Source organism: Schistocerca americana, chromosome 2 (genome assembly GCF_021461395.2).
Source record: "Schistocerca americana isolate TAMUIC-IGC-003095 chromosome 2, iqSchAmer2.1, whole genome shotgun sequence".
Classification (NCBI taxonomy): Eukaryota; Metazoa; Arthropoda; class Insecta; order Orthoptera; family Acrididae; genus Schistocerca; species Schistocerca americana.
The window spans coordinates 891,397,863-891,425,168 of record NC_060120.1 but is presented as its reverse complement, the minus strand read 5'-3'; the positions used below and the strand labels follow the sequence as shown (position 1 = coordinate 891,425,168).

Here is a 27,306-nt window from a genome sequence, read left to right as displayed (position 1 = left end):
CACACCGGTGTCAATGTGTTCTTTTTTCCATTTCCAGGAGTGTAATAAAGGGGATACAGGTCAGGTGATCTTGCAGGCCATGGAGTAGGACCACCCCTTCCAATCTAGTACCCAGGAAATACAGCACTGAGAGATGGCTGCAGACATCCATACTGAAGTGCTCTCATGAACGGCCAAGAATATGTGCTCCAATAACTCAGGTAGAGCTCTTTGCATAAACCTCAAGTAAAGGTGGCCATTCACATGGCCAGGTGGAAGATATGGGCCAATGAAGTTGTTGCCTACAATGCAAACCCAAATATTCACAGCAACATGTACTTGATGGTGTGACTCCACTACAGTGTGAGGGTTTTCCTCATCTTTTGCAGAGAACCCAGTTTCTCAACAACTGGGCACACAATAAATATGGTCATGTCCACTTGACGAAGCAATGCCTACAAAGAAAGAAAATTAAACATAATTAAATACAGCATAAATGAAAATGCATTGGCACAAACTATGGAACTATGCAAGAAAATTTTCATTTCACCACAATAAGAATGGCGAACACACACTTCAAACATTAAATTCATTTATGATTTATATGTGTCAAATTTAAAAGAGTGGTGTAAAAGTTGTTATCATAAAAATGGTTTATAATAAGCAATTTCTGGTGTTAAGCATCTAAATTAGTAAAACAGAAATTAATTTGAAAGAGTTGATGGTTCCATAATTTATAACACTTTAACACAAAAAGAGATTTATTTTCAATATCAGTATAAATGCTTTGTAATAGGGACAGTAAGCTCTCTCAAAACCAAGTAGTTTCATGTACATTACCACAGAAAAAAAAAAGAGAACAAACGTTGACACTCAATTTCAAACTACAAATTAATAATACAGCCCAATATCTATAATAACTGTAAATACATTAAACGAGTGAACGTCTTGGTTGTTAATGCTTTAATCCATTCTGTAAACTTTATAATAATATTTCAGTATTGAAATGTGACAGACATTTATAATCACTTACAAGGAGACAAATATTTGCTTACAAGATACACTTGCTGTTCACAATGCTGTTGACATACTGAGACTGGCTTTAATTCCCTATAATCTTTTGTTCGACACTCTGTCTGTATGTGGTCATTTCTGCACAGTTCTTTCCCCTTTCTTTTGCAGGTGACTTGGAAAATAATACAGTCGCCTTCTGTCATTCACTTCATACATGAATTTTGCTTCAAAATGTGAAGAAGAAGTAAGAGTGTGTTCTGTCAGGCACCAATTTTCTTTTCCATCAGAATAACCCATTTCTTCATCAGCAGCCTGCGCTCCAAAGGAAACCGAGGGTAAAACAATAAATTCACATTTATTGTAAAGTTAAACACGTAGAAGTTCTGCACTGGCTTATAAGACAAGAGCACTAAGAGAACAGTACCCATTTGAAATAAAAAATATTTATAGTTTTATTGCTTCTGTGCATGCAGTTATTCACTCGACAAATGGTAGGCATGGTTTTGAAAAGACATTAGGCAATTGGTAAATGATTATCTTACAATATCACACATGAAATCTCCCACTTTCAAAATGACTCTGAACGACCACCAAAGCATAGTGGCTAACAGTAGTGTGTGGCACTACAAGGAGCACTAAATACCATCCCGTAGACACACTATACATGTTCTCTCTCTCTATGATCAAACTGGCTGTCTGTGAATACACATTTCATCAGTCTTTGGTGGTTGTATACGCACATGGAACAAGAAATAAAAGCATAGCAAGGCAATTAGACTTGAGTTTTAGAAGATATTCCTTCAGGAATGAGACACATTCCCTGTTTGAAGGTCTACAAAATAAAAAGAAATGCTGGTTGTTCAACCTAATAAAAAATTTAATTTCAAATCATTACAATTAATTGTGCAAATAATGCATGAATATGAAACTAAACAACCAACTAACATTGAAGCTGTGCGGCACTGTTTACAGAAAATTCACAAGTGATATGAGGAAAGAGTTCAAAAACACTTCACAGCCAGTGTCATTTTACTTGGGACTGGAAGTCTATCAAAGGAAGATGATCCTATACAAAACAGTCAATTGCACTAGGTAAAGAAAATTTTAGAATGCTTTACTACAAATGACTGTAAGTCTGTGGCAACTCCAATCATTAAAACAGTGATACAGAAGTAGGGTCACCTAACATTACACACACTTATAGACAAGCAGCGAGTGCTCCTACATTTTTGTGGTGTGGAAGCAGAAATGGTATAACAAATGCTGTAAGAGAAGTACCTAGGAAGTTAGAAAATCCAACATATCTCTATGTAATACAAGTGTAACAAATTCTTTGATATCGTAGTGGCACTTCCAAATGTGATACTATCTACAAATGAAATGTCAGGGAATTCTAGATTGTTATAGTGACACTGATCATCATGGTGATCTTGGTACTGATTGATCAATGTATAATCGTGGTGCTTCTATTAACTGAACTGCCTGGTAACAAACCTCGGTTGCCATGTTGACCAACAGAATCTGATGTTATTGCAGCTAATGCTACAGCTTCAGAAATCATCTGGATTAAACATTTCCTTAATAACCTTAATCAGGTAATCACAGTGCTTAATTGAAGAGTTAACAACGAAGCTGCTAATCAACTTGCTCAGAATCTGGAGTTTCATCGAAGAATAAAACACATTTAAGTACGACTTTTTTTTGTACATAAACAATCACTACTGGTGAAAGCAATATATCAATAGCAGATATTTTGCCTACATTATTGTTGGGGGTTGATTTCAGATGGTAATCAATAATATAGGATTTTGTAAGTTAATGAATATGAGATTTGTTGATGTTCACAAACATTTGTTTTATTTAATAACTCTAGTACAATTACAAACCCTGAGGATCATGTTTACTCTGATATCCATAACTAGCATTTTTTTTTCTTGTTTTTCATGTAACTCTGTACCTTGCTAAAGGTGTGTTTCAATAAAAAGTCAATATTCACAAAAATCCAATGTTCCCTGCACAAATGCCCATTAGCAGATATCCAGTTAACTGCTTGGGAGATAGCTTGCCAAAAAGTTCTAGAGTACTCATAGTTGACAGTTGAAGTCTGTCTTTTAGTGAGTTCCACTGAAATTTAATGTTGCAAAGTTTTTTCAGTACTTGTCTCAAAGTCGTCACATTGTCTGCAGTGTTAGTACAAAGAGACTCCACTTTATTCTTGCCAACCAATGTCTCATACCACTTATTAATTTGAATTATAAATCAGCTTGATGTAAGCCCTGCTAATGCAGCAACTGTGAATATTACAGTCTGGGAGATGAGTCTTTGGTACTGACACATTTCTAGTGCCGTTCCATTGCCTAAAAACCACAGGAAGCTAACCAATGATAAGACTGCTCTTGAGCAGGCAGCACAAGCCACACTGCCACTCTGCAAACCAGATGTGTGCCTATGTCTGAAAACATACTAGTGACTAATGTCACTAGTATGCTGTCGTTTCGATGTTTGCCTAAATAGAAGTTTGATTCATAGCTTAATTTATTTTTGTTGTTTTTAGTGTTTATTCACTTTTGGTACATTTTAAACAAAGTCTAGTGTGACGAATAGTGCCAGCTTAACACATGAAGTGAAACAGAGAAAACAAATCTGTCAAGTCCATCAGTGACCATTATGGATAAAGTCCTACATTATTCTGCTGTTCACAACAACATACAAACTTCGGCAACAAAAAAGATATTATTATTCTGTGGCTGGAAAAATGAAAAGTGGTTCCTGGAGAAGATCTAAAGAAGACTGTACTGCTCAAAATTGTGGCACAAAAGAAACCACATTCCCACTTACATAACTGATGAGACTGCTAAAGGCCATGGCTTCCTTCATACCATTGTTACTTCAATGCCAAGGGCACAAATAAAAAAACTATGTTGCTGCAAACAACAAGAAATTCACCATCTCTGAAGTTGAAAATCTCCTTTTGGAAGCTGTCAATCAAGTGACAAGTGAGACCTGGATGAAAATTCCTAACAGCAGTGCAAGTATCATCATTAGGGCAGCCAAAACAGAAGGTTGTGGAAGAATGCATCAAAAATTAAATTACAAATCTGGGAAGGAGCAGTGATAGTTTAAACAATGCTGAAGTAGACTATTCTAAATCAGATTCTGTCAGTGATGTGAGTGGTGTTTTCCCATTCGTGTAACGTCAACACATGCAAGAATTTAAGAAGGGAGAACGCAAATGATCTTTCGTCATACTGTAATTTCTTCAGATTATGGCTTTATTTACTGATAAATTATTGTCACTCATTGTAGAACTAATTAATGCAAATATTTAACAATAAAAACTGTGAATGTTCAATGATTTGTGAAAACAGTTTTCATAACTTCTGTTAAGTACAACAATGAACTTTATGACAGTTCAGAATATTATAAACTCAACAGCTCTTTTCTATCTTATTTACTGCAAACATTAACTGTAAATAAATTCACACATACGAATACAGCCTGTATGTTGTCGAATCTTTTGTTTCTGCTGATAGAAAACACGAATAGTAGTGACCGGGTGTGGTTTGCTCTAAGCCACACCCAGCAACATTGTTGTCTGCTCGCCTGTTAATACTAATGATTTGTCTCATTGACCATTACACTTCATTGAAACACACTTTTAGCAAGGCACAGAGCAATATGAAAAACAAGGAAAAAAGCTAGGCATAGATCACAGAGTATACAATATCCCCAGAGTTTGTAATTATGCAAGAGTTATTATCTTGAAGCCTGAAGAGTCTAGGAAAAACCATTTGGTACTATACCCAGTGAAAGGAAAATCCTGATGTCACCTTGGCATGGTAGAGAAGGGCCACGGCTTATATCACAAGTGGCTAATGCCACAGAAACCACGTTTCCTGGGATAAGGAGACTCCTTCTGTCAAGTGCAAACAGCCTTCTTAGAGGGTGAATGAGTGAATAGAAAGCAGGGTACTACTCTCTTGCCCTCGGAGTGGAAAACCAGTCCCAAAGGTGGATGAGCCTGGCCAACAGCAGAGGATACTGAAAGCAACAGAAAAACAGCGTAATAAGACACACCTTGGTATCCCCTGTCTCTCTCGACTGTGCTCTCGAGTATGGTTGTTCCTGAGAAGAAATTTTCTTGGAAAGGCTTGCAATCTGACCTCCAGGTGGGCACTTCCTCAGGAGAATCATGCACTGAATTAAATAATGATACGATGAGGATAAGGGAAACCCATCTACTGAGGATTGTTGCATAGGATGTAAAGACAATGAATAAGAATGGAAAACTGGAAAACACAAAGAGAGAAATAATATCAGCCTTTTTAGGTTAAGCAATGTTCGACAGGAAGGAGAAGAAGAATTTGAATCTGGAGGGTACAAGGACATTTACAACAGATCAAAAAGGAAGGAAAATGAAGTTGGAGTTATATAAAGGAATCATCTGGAAGGACATAGTGACAGTTATTCCAATTACTGACAAAGTGTTAGAGGTGAAATTAAAAAATAATCCTGTGGCTACATTGAATATTCAAGTTTACATGCCAACGTCAGATGTAAACAAAGATAAAGTGGACAAAATATATGGGCAAATTGAGGAAGTTTATGAAGAAAATGGGAAAGGACAAGTAATAAATGTAATGGTCAGTGGTACAGTGGAATGGGAAGAAGAAGCAATGTATTTGCAGACTATGGACCAGAAGAGGCCAATTAAAGGAGAGAAAGACTGATAGTCTTCTGTGAATGATTTGATTTCTGGATCGCTAATACTCGGTTTAAGCACCATAAAATAAGAGTATTTACATAGAAAGCTCCTGGTGATATTGTTAGATATCAAATAGACTCTGTCATAATCAATCACAGTTTCAAATGCAGCATGTGCAGATGCTGATACAGACCGTAGTTTACTCATAGCAGGTATTTAAAGATATGGGATGTTGGGAAACTGAGGAATTAGACTGTTAAAGAGTGCAATCACTATGTTGAAAATAAATTGGACATGTAACAGAAGTCACTAATGAGTGGAATATCATTAGAAATCAAAATGAAGTGTGGATAACAGGAATTACACTGGATAAAATCCATGCACACAGAAAACAGAAAAACCACAATTTGGAAAAAAGGACAAAATGGATGAGCACAGGAAACAGAAAAAGCGCAATTCAGAAAAAAGCACGACACATTTCAGAGAACTGAACAATGAAATAAGAAAGTTAACTGACCAGGCTGGATAGGACTGGATGACGAAACACTAAGGGGAAAGAGACGAACTGGAAAAGCAAATTAAAAGTCCAGAACAGTAAAATCCTTAAAAAGAAGAGAAGAAAGGAAAATAAGCAAACAAGGCATATTAGATAAATATGGGAAGAAAACAGTATGTGTAGAAAAGGAAGAAAAAGTTTGAATGGATTATGTGGAAGTCATACAGTACTCAGCCAGATAACAGCAGACTGGATTTGGAAGATGAAGCAGAACAAAATGAAGGAGATCAATCTTCTAAGATACTGAAACAGGAATTGCTCATGATAGTAGCAAACTGGGGGAAAAGTAGTGGGGAGGCTCTGGGGGAAGTCACTGAGGTCCTCTCCTAGAACTGAAAAATACGCAACAAGAATACAGGGTGGCTACTCTCACTTGAAAAAAAAAAAAAAAAAAAATTTCTTGTCAGTCCCAGCTAGACATGGGGAGCCAGATGCTATCATAAGAAGTTCCTGATACATTAATGGTGAGGGTGAGCACTGTACTACCACACCCTCTTGGGACCCTATATCCCATTCCAATCTCATTTCCACTCTCCCGAAGAGGACATATGGTATATATAATATTAGTAATTGACACTAATTTAAACTGTTGTTTTGACATGGTTTACATTGGGCGTCACTAGAATGAAGGAAACATATTGGATTAAAAGCTAATGTACCACCTTAATTCGCACACAATACAAATTTCAGGTACATAGTAGGAAGTATTTTGCTGTTGTAATTATGGAGTAATTAACTAATAAAGTTCTGATATTTCCAAGTCATAGAGGGTCAGATATTTTTATTGTTTGAATCCCAAATAAAAATATGACACAATCAATATGACAGAATCAAGCGTACTAATGTTTTAATTGGTGTTAGTTAATAAAATTGTAATTACGACCATACAGAAAAGTAGAATTTTACTCATACAAAAATTACTTAGTTGCATCTATACCTTTGATTCAATAAAACTAATCACTCTGTTCACCTGAAAATGATAGCGTGATTTTCCTTTAAGTCAGTTAAATACTATATGCAAATGAAATATATTGTTGCAATGATAAAACATGTAATTTATTGTCTTAATAGTAACAGATTCTTTCCTGTCTTTGTATGAATTACTCACTTATATTCTATGCAAATTTCTATGTAATTTGGGAAGATATATATAAAAACTAGAATTGTATACATGCAAATTTCAATATGTAATTGTTTAAAACTATATAAAGAGACGTTATTTGTATGCCGCCATACTTCAGTCATAAACTGATTTTCTATTTTTGTAAAATGCAATTCCCTGAGAATTCAGACTGTAAGTTCTACGATGTACATTTGCTGCCAAATATCTAGCGTGCAAAATATCTATTGTAAACAAGAAGTACTAAAAGGTATTCTAATGATTACTTCATTACCTTGTGATGATGCAGTGTCATCAAAATGAACCAACGGAAGCATCAAGAAGCACCACCCCAGATTACACAAGATACGTATAAAACTGGTAGAGGATATTTTTTTTTATGCTGGTAATGAGTTGTAAAATGTGGTATACTGAACATTGTTCTTTTTGTGTTTAACTACGATACACATTCTAAACTTTGCAGAAACATTTTTGCCAAGTTTTATTACTGCACCTCACGAAAACATTTTTTCTTCCCTCTCAGTTGAAACATACTATACAAGAGCAGTAGTTTGACGGCACTTTATAAACATCATTGATTTATATTGAGTAACATTCACATAATTAACACACTTTGAAATAATAAGTATTCTAAAGTTTTTCATTTATAAAACTCAATTCCAAAGCTAGGTTAAAAACACAGAATTCACCAAGATTTTATGAAATTCCTGAAGTACCCTGAGAGTCCTCTGATCTTTCCAGGTAAAATGGAATCCCTGAGAATTCCAGGTTTCCCAGAGGGATTGCCACCAGGCAACTTTTTGCCATTTATGCACATGAAGATTAAGTTAGCAGAGAGCTAGTGAAGATGGAGGAAGGTAGTGTTGGGGGGGGTTGTTGGGAACTGGCAGTTGGTAAGAAGGCTAGCATGAGGAGGATGAGATTTCACAATTTTGTAGCGTGTGCTAGCAACAACTTCCAGCCTGCCAGAGTTGAGAGGAGAGGAGCCTCCATATGGTGTAGTGGTAGTAGTAGTAGTAGTAGTAGTAGTAGGGAATGTGCAGCAGACTCTGTGAATATGAAGGATAGGAAGAGCACAAATGTTAGAAAGAAGAGAGTATCGCTACTAGATAGCAGTCATGGTGAAGGTGTAGGTCCTCAATTACAGGAGAGGGATTTGGTCACCAGCATTTTCAAACCACATATTGGGCTAGATCAGTTGACTGAGGGTTTAGGGCCTTTATGTAAGGATTTTACAAAGGAGGATCAGGTAGTGCTATGGGCATCAATGCGGTGCTGAAGATGGTGTTGAAGACTGCTGACGTGGCACAGATTGCACTGGTACTGTTGGGAAATAGTGCTACATTAGGCAAGGCGTGCACCTCCCTTTTTCAGGATAAACCATACGACAGGCTCCAACCCCTCCCCCCTTCCCAATTATCTCAACCAGTTTACAGATTTCTTCAGCCCATGTCCATAAGATAAATTGTTCCACATCAGAGTGCTCAAACTCCACAAAATTTTGTCAGAATTGTCTATTAATCATCACAATGTGCAGTCCGTTAAAAATAAATTATGCCAGCTGGAGGCTGAATTACAGTTTTTGAATAGCGTGGCAGCACGCATTACGGAGCAGTGGTATAGGGATAAATGCAGCATATAGTGTCATCATCACATGGATATTTTTGTTGCTACTGGAGAACTAAGATAAGGGGAAGGGCATCAAACATTTGTAAAGAGGGGAAAAAATGATGCACCACAAAGGTATAATCCAAATGGGACAGAAATTGGTTGATGTAATTTACATATTCAGACAAACAAATATTTACAACTCCAGAAACACTGGATGATTTATTCAGGAGAAAGAGTTTCACAAATTAAGCAAATCAGTAACACGTTGGTCCACCTCTGGCACTTATGCAAGCAGTTACTCGGCTTGACATTGAGTTTTTTTTTTTTTTTTTTTTTTTTTTTTTTTGTTTGTGGTTTTAGGGCGCAAAACTTCTATGGTCATTAGCGCCCAGCCCGTGACATAGAAAACAGGAAAAAAACGAAATTTAAAATCAGCAGCAATGGGAACAAAATCATAAAATTTGAGTAACTAAAGGCAGAAGGAATGCTTAAAAATCCACTATAGAAAGGGGTTGGTTGTCCCCCAAAAAAAAACTTCAAATGACTGACGTCATTTCACTGTCACTAATAAACTGTAGAACGCGGTCAGCTGAGCGCGTGTCATCTGCTAAAATCGACGATAGATCAGGCGATAGCTGTAGACGGGAGCGTAACGGATTAAAATAGGGGCATTCAATTAAAAGGTGTCTGACCGTCCACAGCTGAGAGCAGTGGGGACAGAGTGGGGGAGGATCACCGCTTAAAAGATGTCGATGACTAAAAAGGCAGTGCCCTATCCGGAGTCGAGCTAAAATTACCTCCTCCCGACGACGCGTTCGGGAGGAAGAGGTCCAAGCGCAAGGAAGGGCTTTCACTTCCCGCAATTTATTGTGGGGAAGTGTTGACCAATGCGCATGCCATAAATGAGCAGCTTGGCGGCATAAAACGCTCCGTAGATCGGTAAACGGAAGAGACTGAATAGCTGGCCGAGGAAGAGAGACTGCAGCCTTGGCCGCTATATCGGCCGCCTCATTTCCACAGATACCAGCGTGTCCCGGGAGCCAGAGGAACGCCACTGAGACGCCCCCCAGGTGGAGCAAGCGCAGACAGTCCTGAATCCGGTGGACCAGAGGGTGCACAGGGTAAAGAGCTTGGAGACTTAGGAGAGAGCTGAGAGAATCTGAGCAGATTACGTACTGTATCCGCTGATGGCGGCGGATGTAGTGGACAGCCTGGAGAACAGCGTAAAGCTCCGCAGTATAAACCGAACACTGGTCGGGAAGCCGAAAGTTATTTGGGGTGTCGCCAACAATATAGGCACTCCCTACACCTAACGATGTTTTCGAGCCATCGGTGTAAATAAATGTGGCATCCGTCATTTGTGCACATAGAGCAGCAAATGCCCGACGGTAAACAAGTGTAGGGGTACCATCCTTGGGAAATTGACATAGGTCTCTGAGCAAGTTGATCCGGGGACGGAGCCAAGGCGGTGCTGTACCCCAAGTTGTCAAGAAGGTTTTAGGAAAGCGGAAGGAAAGAGAATGGAGCAGTTGACGGAAGCGGACTCCCGGGGGTAGTAGGGAGGAGGAGCGGCCTGCATACCCGACATCAAAGGAGGCGTCGAAAAAAAGGTCATGCGCTGGATTAGCAGGCATGGAAGACAGATGGCTAGCATAACGACTCAGAAGGACTGCCCGCCGATTGGACAGCGGAGGTTCAGCAGTCTCAGCATAAAGGCTTTCCACAGGGCTGGTGTAAAAAGCTCCAGATACTAAACGTAATCCACGGTGGTGGATAGAGTCGAGACGCCGAAGAATAGACGGCCGAGCAGAGGAGTAGACTATGCTTCCATAATCCAATTTCGAGCGCACTAAGGCGCGATAGAGGCGGAGAAGGACCACTCGGTCCGCTCCCCAAGAGGTACCATTCAGGACACGGAGGGCGTTAAGCGAACGCAGACAGCGAGCCGAAAGATAGGAAACGTGGGAGGACCAGCACAGTTTTCTGTCAAACATAAGACCCAAGAATTTAGCGACGTCGGAAAACGGAAGGTTGACAGGACCTAGATGTAAGGAGGGCGGAAGAAACTCCTTACGTCGCCAAAAATTTACACAAACGGTCTTACTGGGTGAGAAACGGAAGCCGGTTTCGATGCTCCACGAGTGGAGGCGATCGAGACATCCTTGAAGACGTCTTTCAAGAAGGCTGGTCCGTTGAGAGCTGTAGTAGATCGCAAAATCGTCCACAAAGAGGGAGCCCGAGACATCAGGAAGGAGACAATCCATAATTGGATTAATGGCGATGGCAAACAGTACAACACTCAGCACGGAGCCCTGGGGTACCCCGTTTTCTTGGGAGAAAGTACGGGAGAGAGTAGTGTTCACCCGCACCCTAAATGTGCGCTCTGCCATAAATTCGCGAAGAAAAAGGGGCAGCCGGCCTCGAAAGCCCCAAGAGAACAGTGTGCGGAGAATGCCTGTCCTCCAACAGGTATCGTATGCTCTCTCCAGATCAAAAAATATTGCTACCGTTTGGCGTTTCCGGAGAAAATTGTTCATGATATAAGTGGAGAGAGCAACAAGATGGTCAACGGCAGAACGATGCTTTCGGAATCCGCATTGGGCTGGTGTTAAAAGACTGCGGGACTCCAGCCACCAAGCTAAACGGCAATTCACCATACGCTCCAAAACCTTACAGACACTACTCGTGAGAGAAATGGGGCGATAGCTAGAGGGGAGATGTTTGTCCTTTCCAGGTTTCGGAACGGGAACGACAATAGCTTCCCGCCATCGCCTGGGAAAGGTACTGTCGGTCCAAATTCGATTATAAAGGCGAAGGAGGTAACGCAGGCTATGGGTTGATAAATGCAGCAACATTTGGACATGGATACCATCCGGTCCTGGGGCGGAGGAGCGAGAAGAAGAGAGTGCATGTTGGAGTTCGCGCATGGAGAAAACAGTATTGTAGCTTTCGCGATTGTGAGAGGAGAAAGCAAGATGTCGCACTTCCGCTGCACGTTTCTTCGGGAGAAACGCTGGCGGGTAATTTGAAGAGCTCGAAATCTCAGCAAAGTGCTGACCCAATGAGTTAGAAATTGCGACGGGGTCCACTAAGGTATCATGCGCGACAGTGAGCCCAGAGACCGGGGAGAAACTAGGCGCGCCTGAGAACCGTCGAAGCCGACTCCAAACTTCCGAGGAGGGAGTGAAGGTGTTAAATGAGCTAATAAAGTATTTCCAGCTTGCCTTCTTGCTATCGCGGATGACGCGACGGCATCGCGCACGGAGCTGCTTATATCGGATACAGTTGGCCAAAGTTGGATGGTGACGGAAAATGCGAAGAGCACGTCGCCGCTCACGTATTGCGTCACGGCATGCCTCGTTCCACCAAGGAACTGGAGGGCGCCGGGGCAATTCGGAGGTGCGTGGTATTGAACGTTCCGCAGCTGTGAGAATAACGTCGGTAAAATGTGTGACCTCATCGTCGACGCTGGGAAAGCGACGGTCATCGAATGTCGCTAGAGACGAAAAAAGTGTCCAATCGGCTTGGGCAAACTTCCAGCGACGCGAGCGCATATATGGCAGTTGAGGCTGCAGTCGAAGAACACATGGAAAGTGGTCACTCGAGTGTGTATCATCAAGGGCGAACCATTCGAAGCGCCGAGCTAGCGGAACAGTACCGACCGCAAGGTCCAAATGAGATAAATTTGCCGTGGAGGCAGACAAAAATGTGGGGACCCCAGTGTTGAGGCAGACTAGATCCGCTTGGTGGAAGACGTCTAGCAATAGTGAGCCACGTGGACAAGGATGTGGAGATCCCCAAAGCGGGTGGTGGGCATTGAAGTCCCCAACCAGCAAATAGGGGGGTGGAAGCTGATCAAGAAGATGAAGGAGATCAGCTCGTGCCATTGGTGTAGACGATGGAATGTATACCGTACAAAGAGAGAACGTGTATCCAGAAAGGGAAAGACGGACGGCGACAGCTTGGAAGGAAGTGTTTAAGGGGATTGGGTGATAATGGAGAGTATCATGGAGCAGAATCATGAGTCCTCCATGGGCTGGAGTGCCTTCAACAGAGGGGAGGTCATATCGGACGGACTGAAAATGAGGGAGAACAAAGCGGTCATGGGGACGCAGCTTTGTTTCCTGAAGACAGAAGATGACCGGCGAGTAGGATCGTAAAAGGATCGACAATTCCTCCCGATTGGCGCGAATGCCGCGGATATTCCAGTGGATAATGGACATAGGGTGAACAGAAAATGGAGGAACGTGACCAAGGGTGCTGTCAACTCAACGACTGCTCAGAGCTTGCGACCGACAGCATGGAATGGCATTCAGTCGAAGGCAGAAGATCCTGATCCATAGGTTGGTCAGGAGCAGCTCCTGCCACCAACGATCGGCCAGTTGACCGGCCACCAGCAGTGCGCCTCGGCGACACAGAAGATGGCCGAGGGCGATTTCCGCCAGGTGGTGCTGTAGATGGGACACGCCTTGGCGGAGAAGGAGAGGAACTGTGTTTCTTCGTAGCCTTCTTAGAAGTATGATGTTTAGATGAAGGAGGAACCGATGGTTGTGAAGTTGCGGTACGTAAAAACTCTTCACGAGAATGCTCTTTTTTCGAAGACTTGGCGTCTGACTTTTGGGCTCGAGATTTAACAGAACCCGATGAAGGGTGAGCCATAGAGTGGGCAGGCGAAAGGGGTGAGGTTGAACGGGCGATCTTTGCGCTGGCCGATCTGACGACCGTGGTACTAAAGGTGAAGTCGCAAGTCTGCGTGGCCGCCTCCTTTGTTGGTCGAGGAGAAGCAAGGACAGCGCTGTATTTACCTTTCTGAGGCACGGTGGGCTGTCGACTGGCGAGTAACTTTCGAGCAGCAAAGGTCGACACCTTTTCCTTCACTCTTATTTCCTGGATGAGCTTTTCATCCTTAAAAACGGGGCAATCTCGAGAGGAGGCAGCGTGGTCACCCATACAGTTGATGCAGCGAGGGGATGGAGGTGGACAAGCACCCTCATGGGCATCCTTGCCACAAGTAACACATTTGGCCGGATTGGAACAGGACTGGCTGGTATGATTGAACCGCTGACATCGATAGCAACGCGTAGGGTTTGGGACATAAGGGCGAACGGAAATTATCTCATAGCCTGCTTTGATTTTTGATGGGAGTTGAACTTTGTCAAATGTCAAGAAGACAGTGCGGGTTGGAATGATGTTCGAATCAACCCTTTTCATAACCCGATGAACAGCTGTGACGCCCTGGTCAGACAGGTAATGCTGAATTTCTTCGTCAGACAATCCATCGAGGGAGCGCGTATAAACGACTCCACGCGAGGAATTTAAGGTACGGTGCGGTTCCACCCGGACAGGGAAGGTGTGGAGCAGAGAAGTACGCAGCAATTTTTGAGCCTGGAGGGCACTGTGTGTTTCTAACAACAGGGTGCCGTTCCGTAATCTGGAACAAGACTTTACAGGACCCGCAATTGCGTCGACACCTTTCTGTATAATGAAAGGGTTGACCGTGGAAAAGTCGTGACCTTCGTCAGACCGAGAAACAACAAGGAACTGTGGCAACGATGGAAGAACAGTCTGTGGCTGAGACTCAGTGAACTTACGTTTGTGAGCAGACATAGTGGAAGGTGAGGAAACCATTGCGGAAGAATCCCCCATGATTACCGGCGTCTCCGATGGCGCGCTCCTCCCTTGTGGGGGCCCTCGCCGAGGGCACACCCGCCTTAGGTGATTGTTCACACCTCAGGTCACACCTCCCGACAAACGGACGGAGGGACCAATCGGCACTTTCGGAAGGTATCAGCTCGGGTAATCACCCCTCCCTGGGCCTGGCCGTTACCAGGGGGTACGTACGTGTCCTACCTGTCTACCCGGGGCGGGGAATTACGCGTTACCCCGTCACCGGCTACGCATGGAAGTGCGTGGGTCGGCCTTCAGACACGCACAGGGAGGAAAGAAGAGAAAGGGAAAGGAAAGAAGAGGGGGTCTCAAACGCCGTAGCGGAGAAAAGGGCAAGGAGAGGAGGGAAGGAAAAGAGAGGGACAGAGGAAGGACGAGGACTTGTAAGTGTAGAAGGCAAGTAAGTTGGAAAAGTTTCGAGCGTCCGTCTCCGGACGTAGGCACAAACCATACTCCCAGAGGGGGAGAAAGGGAAGGAAATAGCCAGAGGTGAGGGGGGGGGCGAAGATGGGGGACGGGGAGGGATGCGGAAAGGGAAGGGAAGGTATGCAGCCCGGAAAGGAAGGAGGGCCACATTAGCTCGGGGTCCCGTGCTCGCTACGCACGTGTCCACAAAAGAGTTGTGGACCCCCTGGGGGGTTGACATTGAGTGATAAGAGTTACTGGATATCCTCCTGAGGGATATAGTGCCAAATTCTGTACAATTGGCCTGTTAGATCAACTAAATCCTGAGTTGGTTGAAGGGGCCTGCCCAAAATACTCCACATGTTCTCAGTTGGGAGAGATCCGGCAGCCTTGCTGGCGAAGGTAGGATGGCAAGCATGAAGACAAGCAGCAGAAACTCTTGCCATGTGCGAGTAAGCAGTATCTTGCTGAAACGTAAGCCCAAAATGGCTGGCTTGACATGAAGGGAAAAACTAAACGGAGTGTGGAATATCGTTGATGTACTGTTGTGCTGTAAGGATGCCACAGACGACAACCCAAGCGGTCCTGCTAAGAAAAGAAATTGCACCCCACACCACGCCCTGACTGTCAGGCCACTGGTGGGTTAGTGAGGTTGGTATCCCACCACTATCCAGTGCACATAAAGACGTGTCTTCAGCCTGGAATCTCATTGCCTGGAGTAGAATTGTTTTCAGTGATAAGTCCTCCTTCGAACTGAACACCGATGACCAGTAAAGATGTGTCTGGAGACACCCTAGATAATGAGTGATGATCTGGGATGCCATTTCTTTTCATAGCAGGATCCCTTTGGTTGTCAGCCACGATTCCCATACAGAACAGTGGTATGTTGACAAAGCTGTACTCCTGTGACATGAAATGGCACCCCAGACCATCACTCCTAGCTGTTGAGCCACATGGTGGGTGACATTCAGGTTGATATCCCACTGCTGTCCAGGGCATCTCGAGATGTACCTTCATTGATCATTGGAGCTCAGGTCAAAGTGGGACTCGTCACTGAAGACAATTCTACTGCAGTCAATGAGATTCCACACTGAACAAGTGTCTTGAGGCACACCAGACAGTGGTGGGATACCACCCTGGCTGTCACCTACCATATGGCCTGACAACCAGGAGACGTGGTCTGGGGTACCATTTCTTTTCATAGCAGGATACCTGCAGTTGTGGCACCATTACAGCACAGTGGTACATCAACGATATTCTATGCTGTTTTGTTGCCCATCATGGCAAGCCAGCCTGGACTTACATTTCAGCAAGATAATATCCATCTACCACGTCAAGAGTTTCTACTGCTTTTAATGTGAACCATAATGACTGTAAAATTTCTGGAAGAAATAATAATTTTATCAATCCCTGGAAAGAAGAAAAAGCAGCCTCACCTTGTCACTGACTTACATGCTTTCCAGAATGATGCAATTTGCAGGTTTGTTTATGGTTACTACAGCAAGAAAGAGAAACCTATCATTGCAAAGTTACCAGTATCATTAAAGGAAAGTGGAATTTTCAGGGGTGAGAAAACATCACTACAAATTGTGCTGAAGAGCATGGAATTCTGTTGCAAAATGCCAGACAGACCCAAACTCTTGCTAGAAAAGGCACATACTGTTACGGCTAGAAGCATTGTCTTGCACAAAATTGGGGTCAAAGACATTAATTCAATAATATGCATAGATGAAATGTGGGTTAATAGCAGGGAAGCTGTCAGAAAATGCTAGAAGGTAGCAGTCATCAGGCAATGGGAAGAGGAGCTAGATTAATTGTGTTCCATTCAGGCCCTTCCAGTGGTTTTGTCTCTGATGCAATATTAGTTTTTGGGATCAACAAGACGGGTGATTACCATGAAGACATAGATCACATGATCTGTCGAGTGGTTCACGAATCTTTTAAAACTATTTCCAGGCCCTAGAACAACTGTAACCAACCATGCCCCGTATCATTCAGTCCTTTACAATAACAGAGGTGGATAGGCTGTTGAGTGATATACTTGCAACAGTGAATGCAGCCTCATGGAGGAAAAGTGTCGAGCACATCAAAAATCTAATTAAAGCAGCACAGAGAATGAATGGTATCATCAGTAGCTATGAACAGCTAATGATTTGTCTTGGTAATGATGATGACGAATACAGTTTTCCTGCTGATTCCAATAACAGTAGCGATGGGGAGCTAGATAGAATTTCACCACTGTCACCACAAATTGATGAATGAAAAGCTACAAATATTAGTTATTTATTGCATCATTGTCATTACAAAATGTAGAGCGAGAAGCTGCAATCTTGGTTATTATTTATTTTGTAAAGTATGTACCATACTGCTTTCGAACATCTGTCATCAACAAATGCTTATTTTCTGTATTTCTTTGCTCTGTTATAGAAAGCATGCACTTTGTTATGCTTATAGCTATGTATTATTATCTGGTTATTTGTTTCGTGGAACTATGATAGGAACTGAAAAACTAATTCTTATATACACTGTTATTGCTAAATAGCTTACATTTACAAGATGGAATGGAAAATTGTATCTGCTGTTATGTGTATAGAAGCTGCTGCTGCAACATCATTACTGTAGTATAGGCAACCTAACTTGACATATTGTGAACTGTAAAGTGCAACATTTCATCGGTGTAGGTACAGATGCACTATGTGTAAGAGGAATAGCGAACAAGTTGTTCCAGTCTTTCCTGGAAAAGAAGGGGCAAAAGGCCAGGATAATCTATACATCCAATGATGATAAATTTTTAGTAAAACAATTGTCGGCCAAGAAACACACAAACTTTGGTGTACCTCAGGATAGTATACTGGATCCAGTTCTATTCTTAATACATATCAATGACTTTCCAGATAGTGTAAGACATGGAGAAATTGTTCTCTTCACTGATGACAGCAATATCATTGTCATTAATAAAACAACAGATCTCCTACTGAAGAAAGCAAATGATGCCCTCAAGGAAGTTGTCACCACAAACGTTGGTTATTCAGGTTTATCACAGATGGTACATTACTGTGACTGGACAGTCTATGGTTTTTATATTATTTGCCATCAGAAGATTCTTGTGTGCAAATTAAGGAACACTGTATAATAGGGACCACCCGAGTGAGGTGATGCTGCTTTTAACGCACTAATCCATATTCGAGAGGATAGGGTTCACTCTGTCTGACCATCCTGATTTGAGTTTTTGTGGTTTTCCCAGATCACTTCAGGCATATTGTGGAATGTTCCCATCATCAAGGCCAAGGCCGACCAATTGGCCTATCATTATACAGGATGTTTGAAACTATTTGTTTAAATTAATAAGGAGGTAGAGAACATCAAAACAAATACACTCCTGGAAATGGAAAAAAGAACACATTGACACCGGTGTGTCAGACCCACCATACTTGCTCCGGACACTGCGAGAGGGCTGTACAAGCAATGATCACACACACGGCACAGCGGACACACCAGGAACCGCGGTGTTGGCCGTCGAATGGTGCTAGCTGTGCAGCATTTGTGCACTGCCGCCGTCAGTGTCAGCCAGTCTTTAACACTGGTAGCATGCCGCGACAGCGTGGACGTGAACCGTATGTGCAGTTGACGGACTTTGAGCGAGGGCGTATAGTGGGCATGCGGGAGGCCGGGTGGACGTACCACCGAATTGCTTAACACGTGGGGCGTGAGGTCTCCACAGTACATCGATGTTGTCGCCAGTGGTCGGCGGAAGGTGCACGTGCCCGTTGACCTGGGACCGGACCGCAGCGACGCACGGATGCACGCCAAGACCGTAGGATCCTACGCAGTGCCGTAGGGGACCGCACCGCCACTTCCCAGCAAATTAGGGACACTGTTGCTCCTGGGGTATCGGCGAGGACCATTCGCAACCGTCTCCATGAAGCTGGGCTACGGTCCCGCACACCGTTAGGCCGTCTTCCGCTCACGCCCCAACATCGTGCAGCCCGCCTCCAGTGGTGTCGCGACAGGCGTGAATGGAGGGACGAATGGAGACGTGTCGTCTTCAGCGATGAGAGTCGCTTCTGCCTTGGTGCCAATGATGGTCGTATGCGTGTTTGGCGCCGTGCAGGTGAGCGCCACAATCAGGACTGCATACGACCGAGGCACACAGGGCCAACACCCGGCATCATGGTGTGGGGAGCGATCTCCTACACTGGCCGTACACCACTGGTGATCGTCGAGGGGACACTGAATAGTGCACGGTACATCCAAACCGTCATCGAACCCATCGTTCTACCATTCCTAGACCGGCAAGGGAACTTGCTGTTCCAACAGGACAATGCACGTCCGCATGTATCCCGTGCCACCCAACGTGCTCTAGAAGGTGTAAGTCAACTACCCTGGCCAGCAAGATCTCCGGATCTGTCCCCCATTGAGCATGTTTGGGACTGGATGAAGCGTCGTCTCACGCGGTCTGCACGTCCAGCACGAACGCTGGTCCAACTGAGGCGCCAGGTGGAAATGGCATGGCAAGCCGTTCCACAGGACTACATCCAGCATCTCTACGATCGTCTCCATGGGAGAATAGCAGCCTGCATTGCTGCGAAAGGTGGATATACACTGTACTAGTGCCGACATTGTGCATGCTCTGTTGCCTGTGTCTATGTGCCTGTGGTTCTGTCAGTGTGATCATGTGATGTATCTGACCCCAGGAATGTGTCAATAAAGTTTCCCCTTCCTGGGACAATGAATTCACGGTGTTCTTATTTCAATTTCCAGGAGTGTACATTTCAATAAGGAATATATAGTCTATGAAGTCAACTTTTACTGTTAGGGAACATTTTGTAACTGGTGCCGACATAAGCTGTTGCGTTGGTATCACTGACTGGGGATGTACCGACATTCAAAACTGCTCTGTGTATGGATCGTTGGCTCTGCGGTGTGATTAGAAACACACAGATTCATTCACAAGCATCACGGCCATGTGACAACAATGGTGACTTCCTTGTAAACATACCAATTCAGTCACAATCATTACTGCCTTGTAACAAGAGCAGAGAACTTGAAGAGTTCATGTATGCTGAAATGGCTGACATGCTTCTGGTATATAGAAGTCTGTGAATGAAAAAGGATGAGCAGCAATGACAGCACTCTCCCAACTGAAGAGTTCCACAACACCAAACATTCAGACATTTGCATCACCTGCTACATGAAACAGGCACTTTCCATGCAAGTATTCATGTCGTAATCGAGCAGTGCGCACTCCTGAAATGGAAGACGGGATTCTGTGACATGTTGAAGACACTCCATCTACTAGTGCATGATGTACTTCACACACCCTTGGCATCAGTCATAGCCTTGTGAGGAATGTGTTATATGACCAGCAGCTTCATCCTTTCCATCTTCCACAATGCGCACAGTCCGCACAAGGATTTTTACAACAGACTGCCTTGCACCCCTTATTTCTGGCCAAGATCCTTCACACTGGTGAGGCTTTATTTACTCGTCAAGGACATTTCTATATTCACAATTCACATATTTGCATGCATATGAATCCATGTATTCAGCTCATGCTCATCAACACAATTCAGTGTTAATGTGTGGGTGAGTATTCTCGGCGATGGGTTGATTAGACCGTATATTCTTACATTTCACCTCAACAGATGGAGATCGCATCTTTATGGAAGATGTATTGCCAGAAATGCTGGGGAATGCACCTCTGATTAATACACAACGCATGTAATTCAAGCATTTCAGAATTGGTGTGAGGAATCGTCTGAGAGCCATCTTCAGGATTCAATGGATCTGCCTAGGTGGCCATGTGTGTCTGGATTTCTTCCTCTGGGGGCATATAAAGCAGCTCATATATGGAACTGTTGTGGAAACAGAAGGAGGCCTTGTAGCTTGAAATTGCTGTCACTGGTGGTACCACTGTGCACATGCCAGAAATTTTTGAACAGGCAGGACAACCAACAGCCCCAAAATGTACTGCATGTATATGGATGGTCCAATGGTTGCACATCAGAGCAGTTCCTGCAGTTACCACTGCCGCAATTAGCATTCTACGCTAACATCTGTGTAAATCACCCCTATTATCAGAAGCTGCCATCCATCAGGGACCATATGAAACACAACTAAATATCTGTTTTGATGCTCTCTACTTCCTGTATTAACTGGAACGAACTGTTTTGGAAGACCTTGTATAGCATGCTTGTATGTCTACACTTTGAGCTACTGATTCTTACTGTATTACTTTAACAACTGCAATATCACTGCGAGATGATCCTTGGATGAAATACAAACAAAAGCCTCAAGGATTTTTTTGAATGGGCAGTACGCATTAAATTAACATTGAACATAAAGAAAACGAATGATATGCAATTCAGTATACAAAGGGAAAACAATTCTGTCTCATTAAGTATAGCTGATAAATTGTATAACAAACACAAAATTTTTAGGGATGAACACTGATTGTCAATGAACATGTAACATGCAATGAACACACAAAGATCCTGGCAAAAAGAATGTCATCAACCCGTTACATTCTTAGGATTTTTTCATTAGTTTGTCCCAGCCATTGTCATGTGGTGGCAAAGTATGACTAGGTACATACAATTCTTAGCTAAGAGATTCTTTTCTGGAGATTGAAGGCACAAAACATGACAACACTTTTTAAACTGCTGGAAAGAGCTGTAAGAATAATAATGGAAAATCCAGGGTGGAATGCAACATTATCATTAGTAGTCGACCTCATTGTAAACTGAACCATATGAGATTATGTACCAATCAGTGGTGCACTTTTCAGGGAAAACATAATAAAGTAATTCACTGAGAGTTCTATACATAATCACAGAACAAGAGCCAGTTTGGACTTAACACATACCAAGAAAAAACAAAACAACAAACTCAAAACTAGCATTTATAGAAAATGCAGGGACTAAAACGACACACGTCAAAAAAAGTTTGGCATCACCCCAGTTCCCAGAACTCCTGAAGATAGACGTTGACTGTGGATACTGTATCACAGTCACAATCCCTTTGACTGTTCAAAGATGTCACTAAACCCATCCAAAGATGTAAACAACCATGCATGAGCAGTGCCTATTAGACAGAGAGGGTCCGACAGCTGATCAGTTTCAGTCATTCCACCAGGAAGGACGTACACGGCTCGTGTTGTCTTTAGTTCAAGCAGGCCTAGACAGTGAATAGGGCAGTTCAATCGTGTCCGCATTGTTACTTTGTGAACCAAACAGATGTTGTTAGGTCATGGAGGAGATACAGAGAGACAGGAACTGTCAATGACATGCATCGCTCATGCCACCCAAGGGCTACTACTGCAGTAGATGACCGCTATCTACGGATTATGGCTCAGAGGAACCCTGACAGCAACGCCACCCTGTTGAGTAATGCTTTTCGTGCAGCCACTGGATGTCATTTTATGACTCAAACAGTGCGCAATATACTGCATGGTGCGCAACTACACTCCTAACGTCCACGGTGAGGTCGATCTTTGCAACCACGACACCATGCAGCACGGTACAGATGGGCCCAGCAACATGCCGAATGGACCACTCAGGATTGACATCACGTTCTCTTCATCAATGAGTGCTGTATATGCCTTCAACCAGAAAATCGTCGGAGACCTGTCTGGAGGCAACTTAGTCAGGTGCCTTAGACACACTGTTCAGCGAGTGTAGCAAGGTGGAGGTTCCCTGCTGTTTTGGGGTGGCATTCATGTGGGGCCAATGTACGCCTCTGGTGGTCATGGAAGGCGCCATAACGGCTGTATGATATGTGAATGCCATCCTCCAACCGATAGTGCAACCATATCAGCAGCATATTGGCGAGGCATTCGTCTTCATGGACGACAATTCGTGCCCCCATTGTGCACATCTTGTGGATAACTTCCTTCAGGATAACAACACTGCTCGACTAGAGTGGCCAGCAAGTTCTCCTGACATGAACCCTTTCGAACATGCCTGGAATAGATTGAAAAGGGCTGTTTATGGACAATGTGACCCACCAGCCAGTCTGAGGGATCTACACCGAATCGCTGTTGAGGAGTGGGACAATCTGGGCCAACAGTGCCTTGATAAACTTGTGGATAGTATGCCACGACGGCTACAAGCATGCATCAATGCAAGAGGACATGTTACTGAGTATTAGAGGTACCGGTGTGTACAGCAATCTGGACTACCACCTCTGAAGGTCTCACTGCACGTTGGTACAACATGCAATGTGTCATTTTCATGGGCAATAAAAACGGCGGAAATTATGTTTATGTTGATCTTTTTTCCAGTTTTCTGTAGAGGTTCCGGAACTCTCGGAACAGAGGTGATGCAAAACTTTTTTTTTTTAATATGTGTATACAATAAACTGCCCACAAAAACAAAGAATACAGATAAAGAGGAATATTCAGTACAAGTTGTCAGTTTTCACCAGTGACATGTAAAGCAAGCGACAAATTTTGTAAACATCATAATGTATCAGTGGCTATTTTTGTCAGATGGGCTAAGCTACAGATCAGTATCACCACAACAAGGCTCTTTTGCTTTCACATCCACTGGATTTGCCATCTCACAACCAAACTGTCATGCTGCAACCTCAGCCAGACCTTGTGCAAAGCCACAGAACTGTCTGTCACCACACCCAAGTTTTTGTTACTTTCACATTTCGTAGCTTTGCCAACTAACAGCCAAACTGTGTAAAATTTGCACCAAAAGGTGATGTCACGGTAGCTTCACTTGCCAAAGCTGACAATTTATACTGAATATTCCTCTTGGCCTGGAAAGATTACTAAAATACATCTATCTAAGAAAGGCAACTATAAAATTCTTCACGAGTAGTGCATACTACACAATTAAAGGGTACTAAGTGGACTCAGAGTAGTGAGTAGGCCTAGTAATTAAAAGGATAACTACAACACACTGTTGCACTTCAATACATTATTAAGACTTATTGCTTTCACAAGGAACTCATATGTAAAAGTCTGAAGTGCATGATACTATGGTCTCATGATTCTCCTGAGTTCAACATCTCATTCATCAGGAGAAGGTAGACTGAGGAGCACAGCTGAATGTTTGTGTGCATGAAGTCAGTTTTCTGCTCATACTGGAGTTAACACAGTGCACCATCTTCAAACCCATTATTTACCAGCACGTGAGCTTAGTGATGTAGAATGGTTCAAATGGCTCTGAGCGCTATGGGACTTAACATCTATGGTCAGCAGTCCCCTAGAACTTAGAACTACTTAAACCTAACTAACCTAAGGACATCACACAACACCCAGTCATCACGAGGCAGAGAAAATCCCTGACTCCGCCGGGAATCGAACCCGGGAACCCGGGCGCGGGAAGCGAGAACGCTGCCGCACGACCACGAGCTGCGGACAGTGATGTAGAACAGAACTGTGTGAACACTGCACAATAGGGACCAACCAAATCAGGTAGTGCAGTTGTTAAGATTCTGACCTCATATATAGAAGGGAGGAGTTTCTCTATATGGCAACCCTGATTTGGATTTTCCATAGTTTTCCAAAATCACTTCAGCAAATGCTGGAATAGTTCCCAAATCATGGCCACATCCCAATGCCTCACCTATCTTCATAAAGCATGTTATGTATTCCGTATGACGTATATTTTGAGTTATTAATTTGCTCTGTATACCCACACATTTCTTACATTTGGGATGACAAAGATAAATAATAAAATAAATATAACACTCACCTCTGTTTCTAGTCTTGTTTTGCAACAGCAGATTTACAATCCAATCTTCACTTCTGCTGCATGGCATCCTTTGCTGTTCAAATGTCTCATCAGTAGGCCTAATCATTTCAGTGGCTGAAAATATAGTTACACAACTCCATTATTTACAAAATAAACGGTTCAATATGAAAGACCTTTTACAGTCCTTTTGACTGTATTATATGGTCTACAGCAATTACAAGAAACATAACGATTTAAACACTGACTTCCACAAAGCAATGAAACTGAGATGGCAATTTTCAACATTCCTCCAGCACAACTTAGTGCTTGCAGCTTGAATATTTACATCACAATAACGGCCAAGGTTGTTGCAATGATTGTACTCTATTCAATATATAAAATGTTTTACAGCCAACATTACACAGCAACAAACTGTACATGCAATATTGTAAATGTATCCATGCAAAGACAGCAATGATAATAAGAGACTGGAATTTGAATAGCTTTCAAAGAGGAACGTAACATGAGGAAAAACATATACAAATTTCATAGTGTCCAAAATTTAAATCAGGGCTCATTTGACTTGTCATTAAATTGGAACCATCAATAGTTGCTTGTGAGGGGGTCCTCCTCACAGGAGAAGTAGCACACTGGAGTCAACACTGCATTCACAATGCCTATTACAACGCAATATTGCTACAGCACATTGTATTGTTAACAGCTAAGGCTGGCGACAATTGGAAACAATCCGTAACGTCCGAAAGTCATTCTACATCCACAGATTGTCTGCTCCTACAAAAACGCCAAGTTATATTTTGTCTACAGCAATTTTGTTTCTTTTAACTATGCCCAGATGGAGGAAGGACTACGTTGGAATTTGTAGTTAATTAGGGAGCACAGATCACTCTGAAAAGTGAAGGTGAAGATGCAAATAACGCTTATATAAAAAGAAATACAGCTCTAAAAGACTGTTATTCAGAGAAACTTTCTAGTAACGTTCTCCTATTGAGAAAGACCTAAATTACGCCGACATTAAGTCGTACGTTTAGGAGTCTTCAGCTACAAATAAGTCTCATGTTATTACATAAACTAGTTCTCCCTCGTAAAAAATTGTTTTATAAACACACGGAAATTGTGAAGCCCTTTTGTAATTATTTGCAGTTGCTGACTAATAAGTGAGAAAGGAAAAGAAAACTTTTAAGATGTATTTGTGAAATACAGACAAAGGCTGTATATGTAACATAGTCTACTCTTCGACAGAAAAGTATTCCGAAACAATTTTGATACATTTAAAATTTGTTTTTATTTTTAGGTAAATATTAGTCTATATATGGAGACCCACTGACACTGTTGCCACACAGAACTTTTACCTTTATTTCTGAGAGAACTTAACGAGACAGTGGAGATCGAAATATCCTGGTTGAAATTAATTGCTACATAGTCGCGTGGGGAATGATCACATAGAGCGACCGATTGCATACGCCAGCTCGTTTATTTGGGCCTTTAAACGTCTTTTAAATTTCTGTTTCACAGCGGGAAGTTTCAAGTTTTCTTTGCCTCTGGAGATGCGGCTTTAATCTGCAGAAGCGGCTAATAACACATCACAGCGGTTACACCAGCTTATACGCAACAGCAAAAGTTTGAAGGAACCCTGGCTTTTCAATTAAAACACGGGTGCATTAAAAATGGTATACACAGATTAATAGAAGTACAGTTTTTCGGTTGCTTCGGTATGGCAAATTTCAGGCTAACTAAAGGCTCCGATATCGCTTCGCAACTTACAACGAAACGGTTACGTTTCAACTTAGCAAAGGCCTAGGGATACGCTGCATATCGGTTATGTCACCACAACTAGAGTTCGTATTCACAGTTGTTGGCTTCGTCAACTCACATCCAAATTGACGCCTTTCAACCTAAAATTGCCCTCGGGCTGTTACTGGCGGGTGACAATCTCTAGAATTGTCTGTTCACAAGATGAAACTTACGACTACTCCAGTGAATTTATTTTCTAAAGAAAACTTCATACCGTTTTGCTCTACGATTTTTTTTCTGCAGAATGGCCTCATATATTTGTTTCATTCTCCTATAATTCGGTGCTGCACAGTATTCGAGTTCGATGTTTTCAACACAAGAAATTAGTTCTCATCCTTGACGCCATAAACAAACACAATCTTCTCAACTCACGCATACATCCACACGTGGCTAATTGACTAAGATCACTGCGAAAGTGCGAAGTGCGAAAACAGAAACGACAAGGCGTTTTGCACCGTCTGCACCGCGTCGTTCCAGATCAAGCGACCAATGGAAAGTTAGTCTCCTGACATCTGTTGGCGATTCGTGTCAACAGGCATGAGTACGAGTAGCATATTCCTGCCGTTTGATGTCAGCACCAGTACAAATTCGTGCTTTTCATTTTCTTTTCGGGATGCGAAAGGAAATAATGAAACAAATGTTTATTGTTAGCAATTAACTCGTATGTACCTTAGGAACGTTTCTACAAACCTTATAGTGTACATAATTCTTCGCGAGCTTTTAAATTGAAGTTAAGCTCGTAGTATAAGTA

At 42.7% G+C, this 27,306-nt stretch overlaps 1 long non-coding RNA gene across 1 annotated transcript; it reads right to left on the bottom strand.

Moving 5' to 3' along the window:
* Positions 1-27,306, bottom strand: LOC124595460. The gene is made up of 3 exons (XR_006978208.1): positions 26,770-27,306; positions 24,765-24,878; positions 1-434 (listed from the first exon to the last, which is right to left on the bottom strand). It is a non-coding gene; the product is annotated as an uncharacterized LOC124595460 (long non-coding RNA).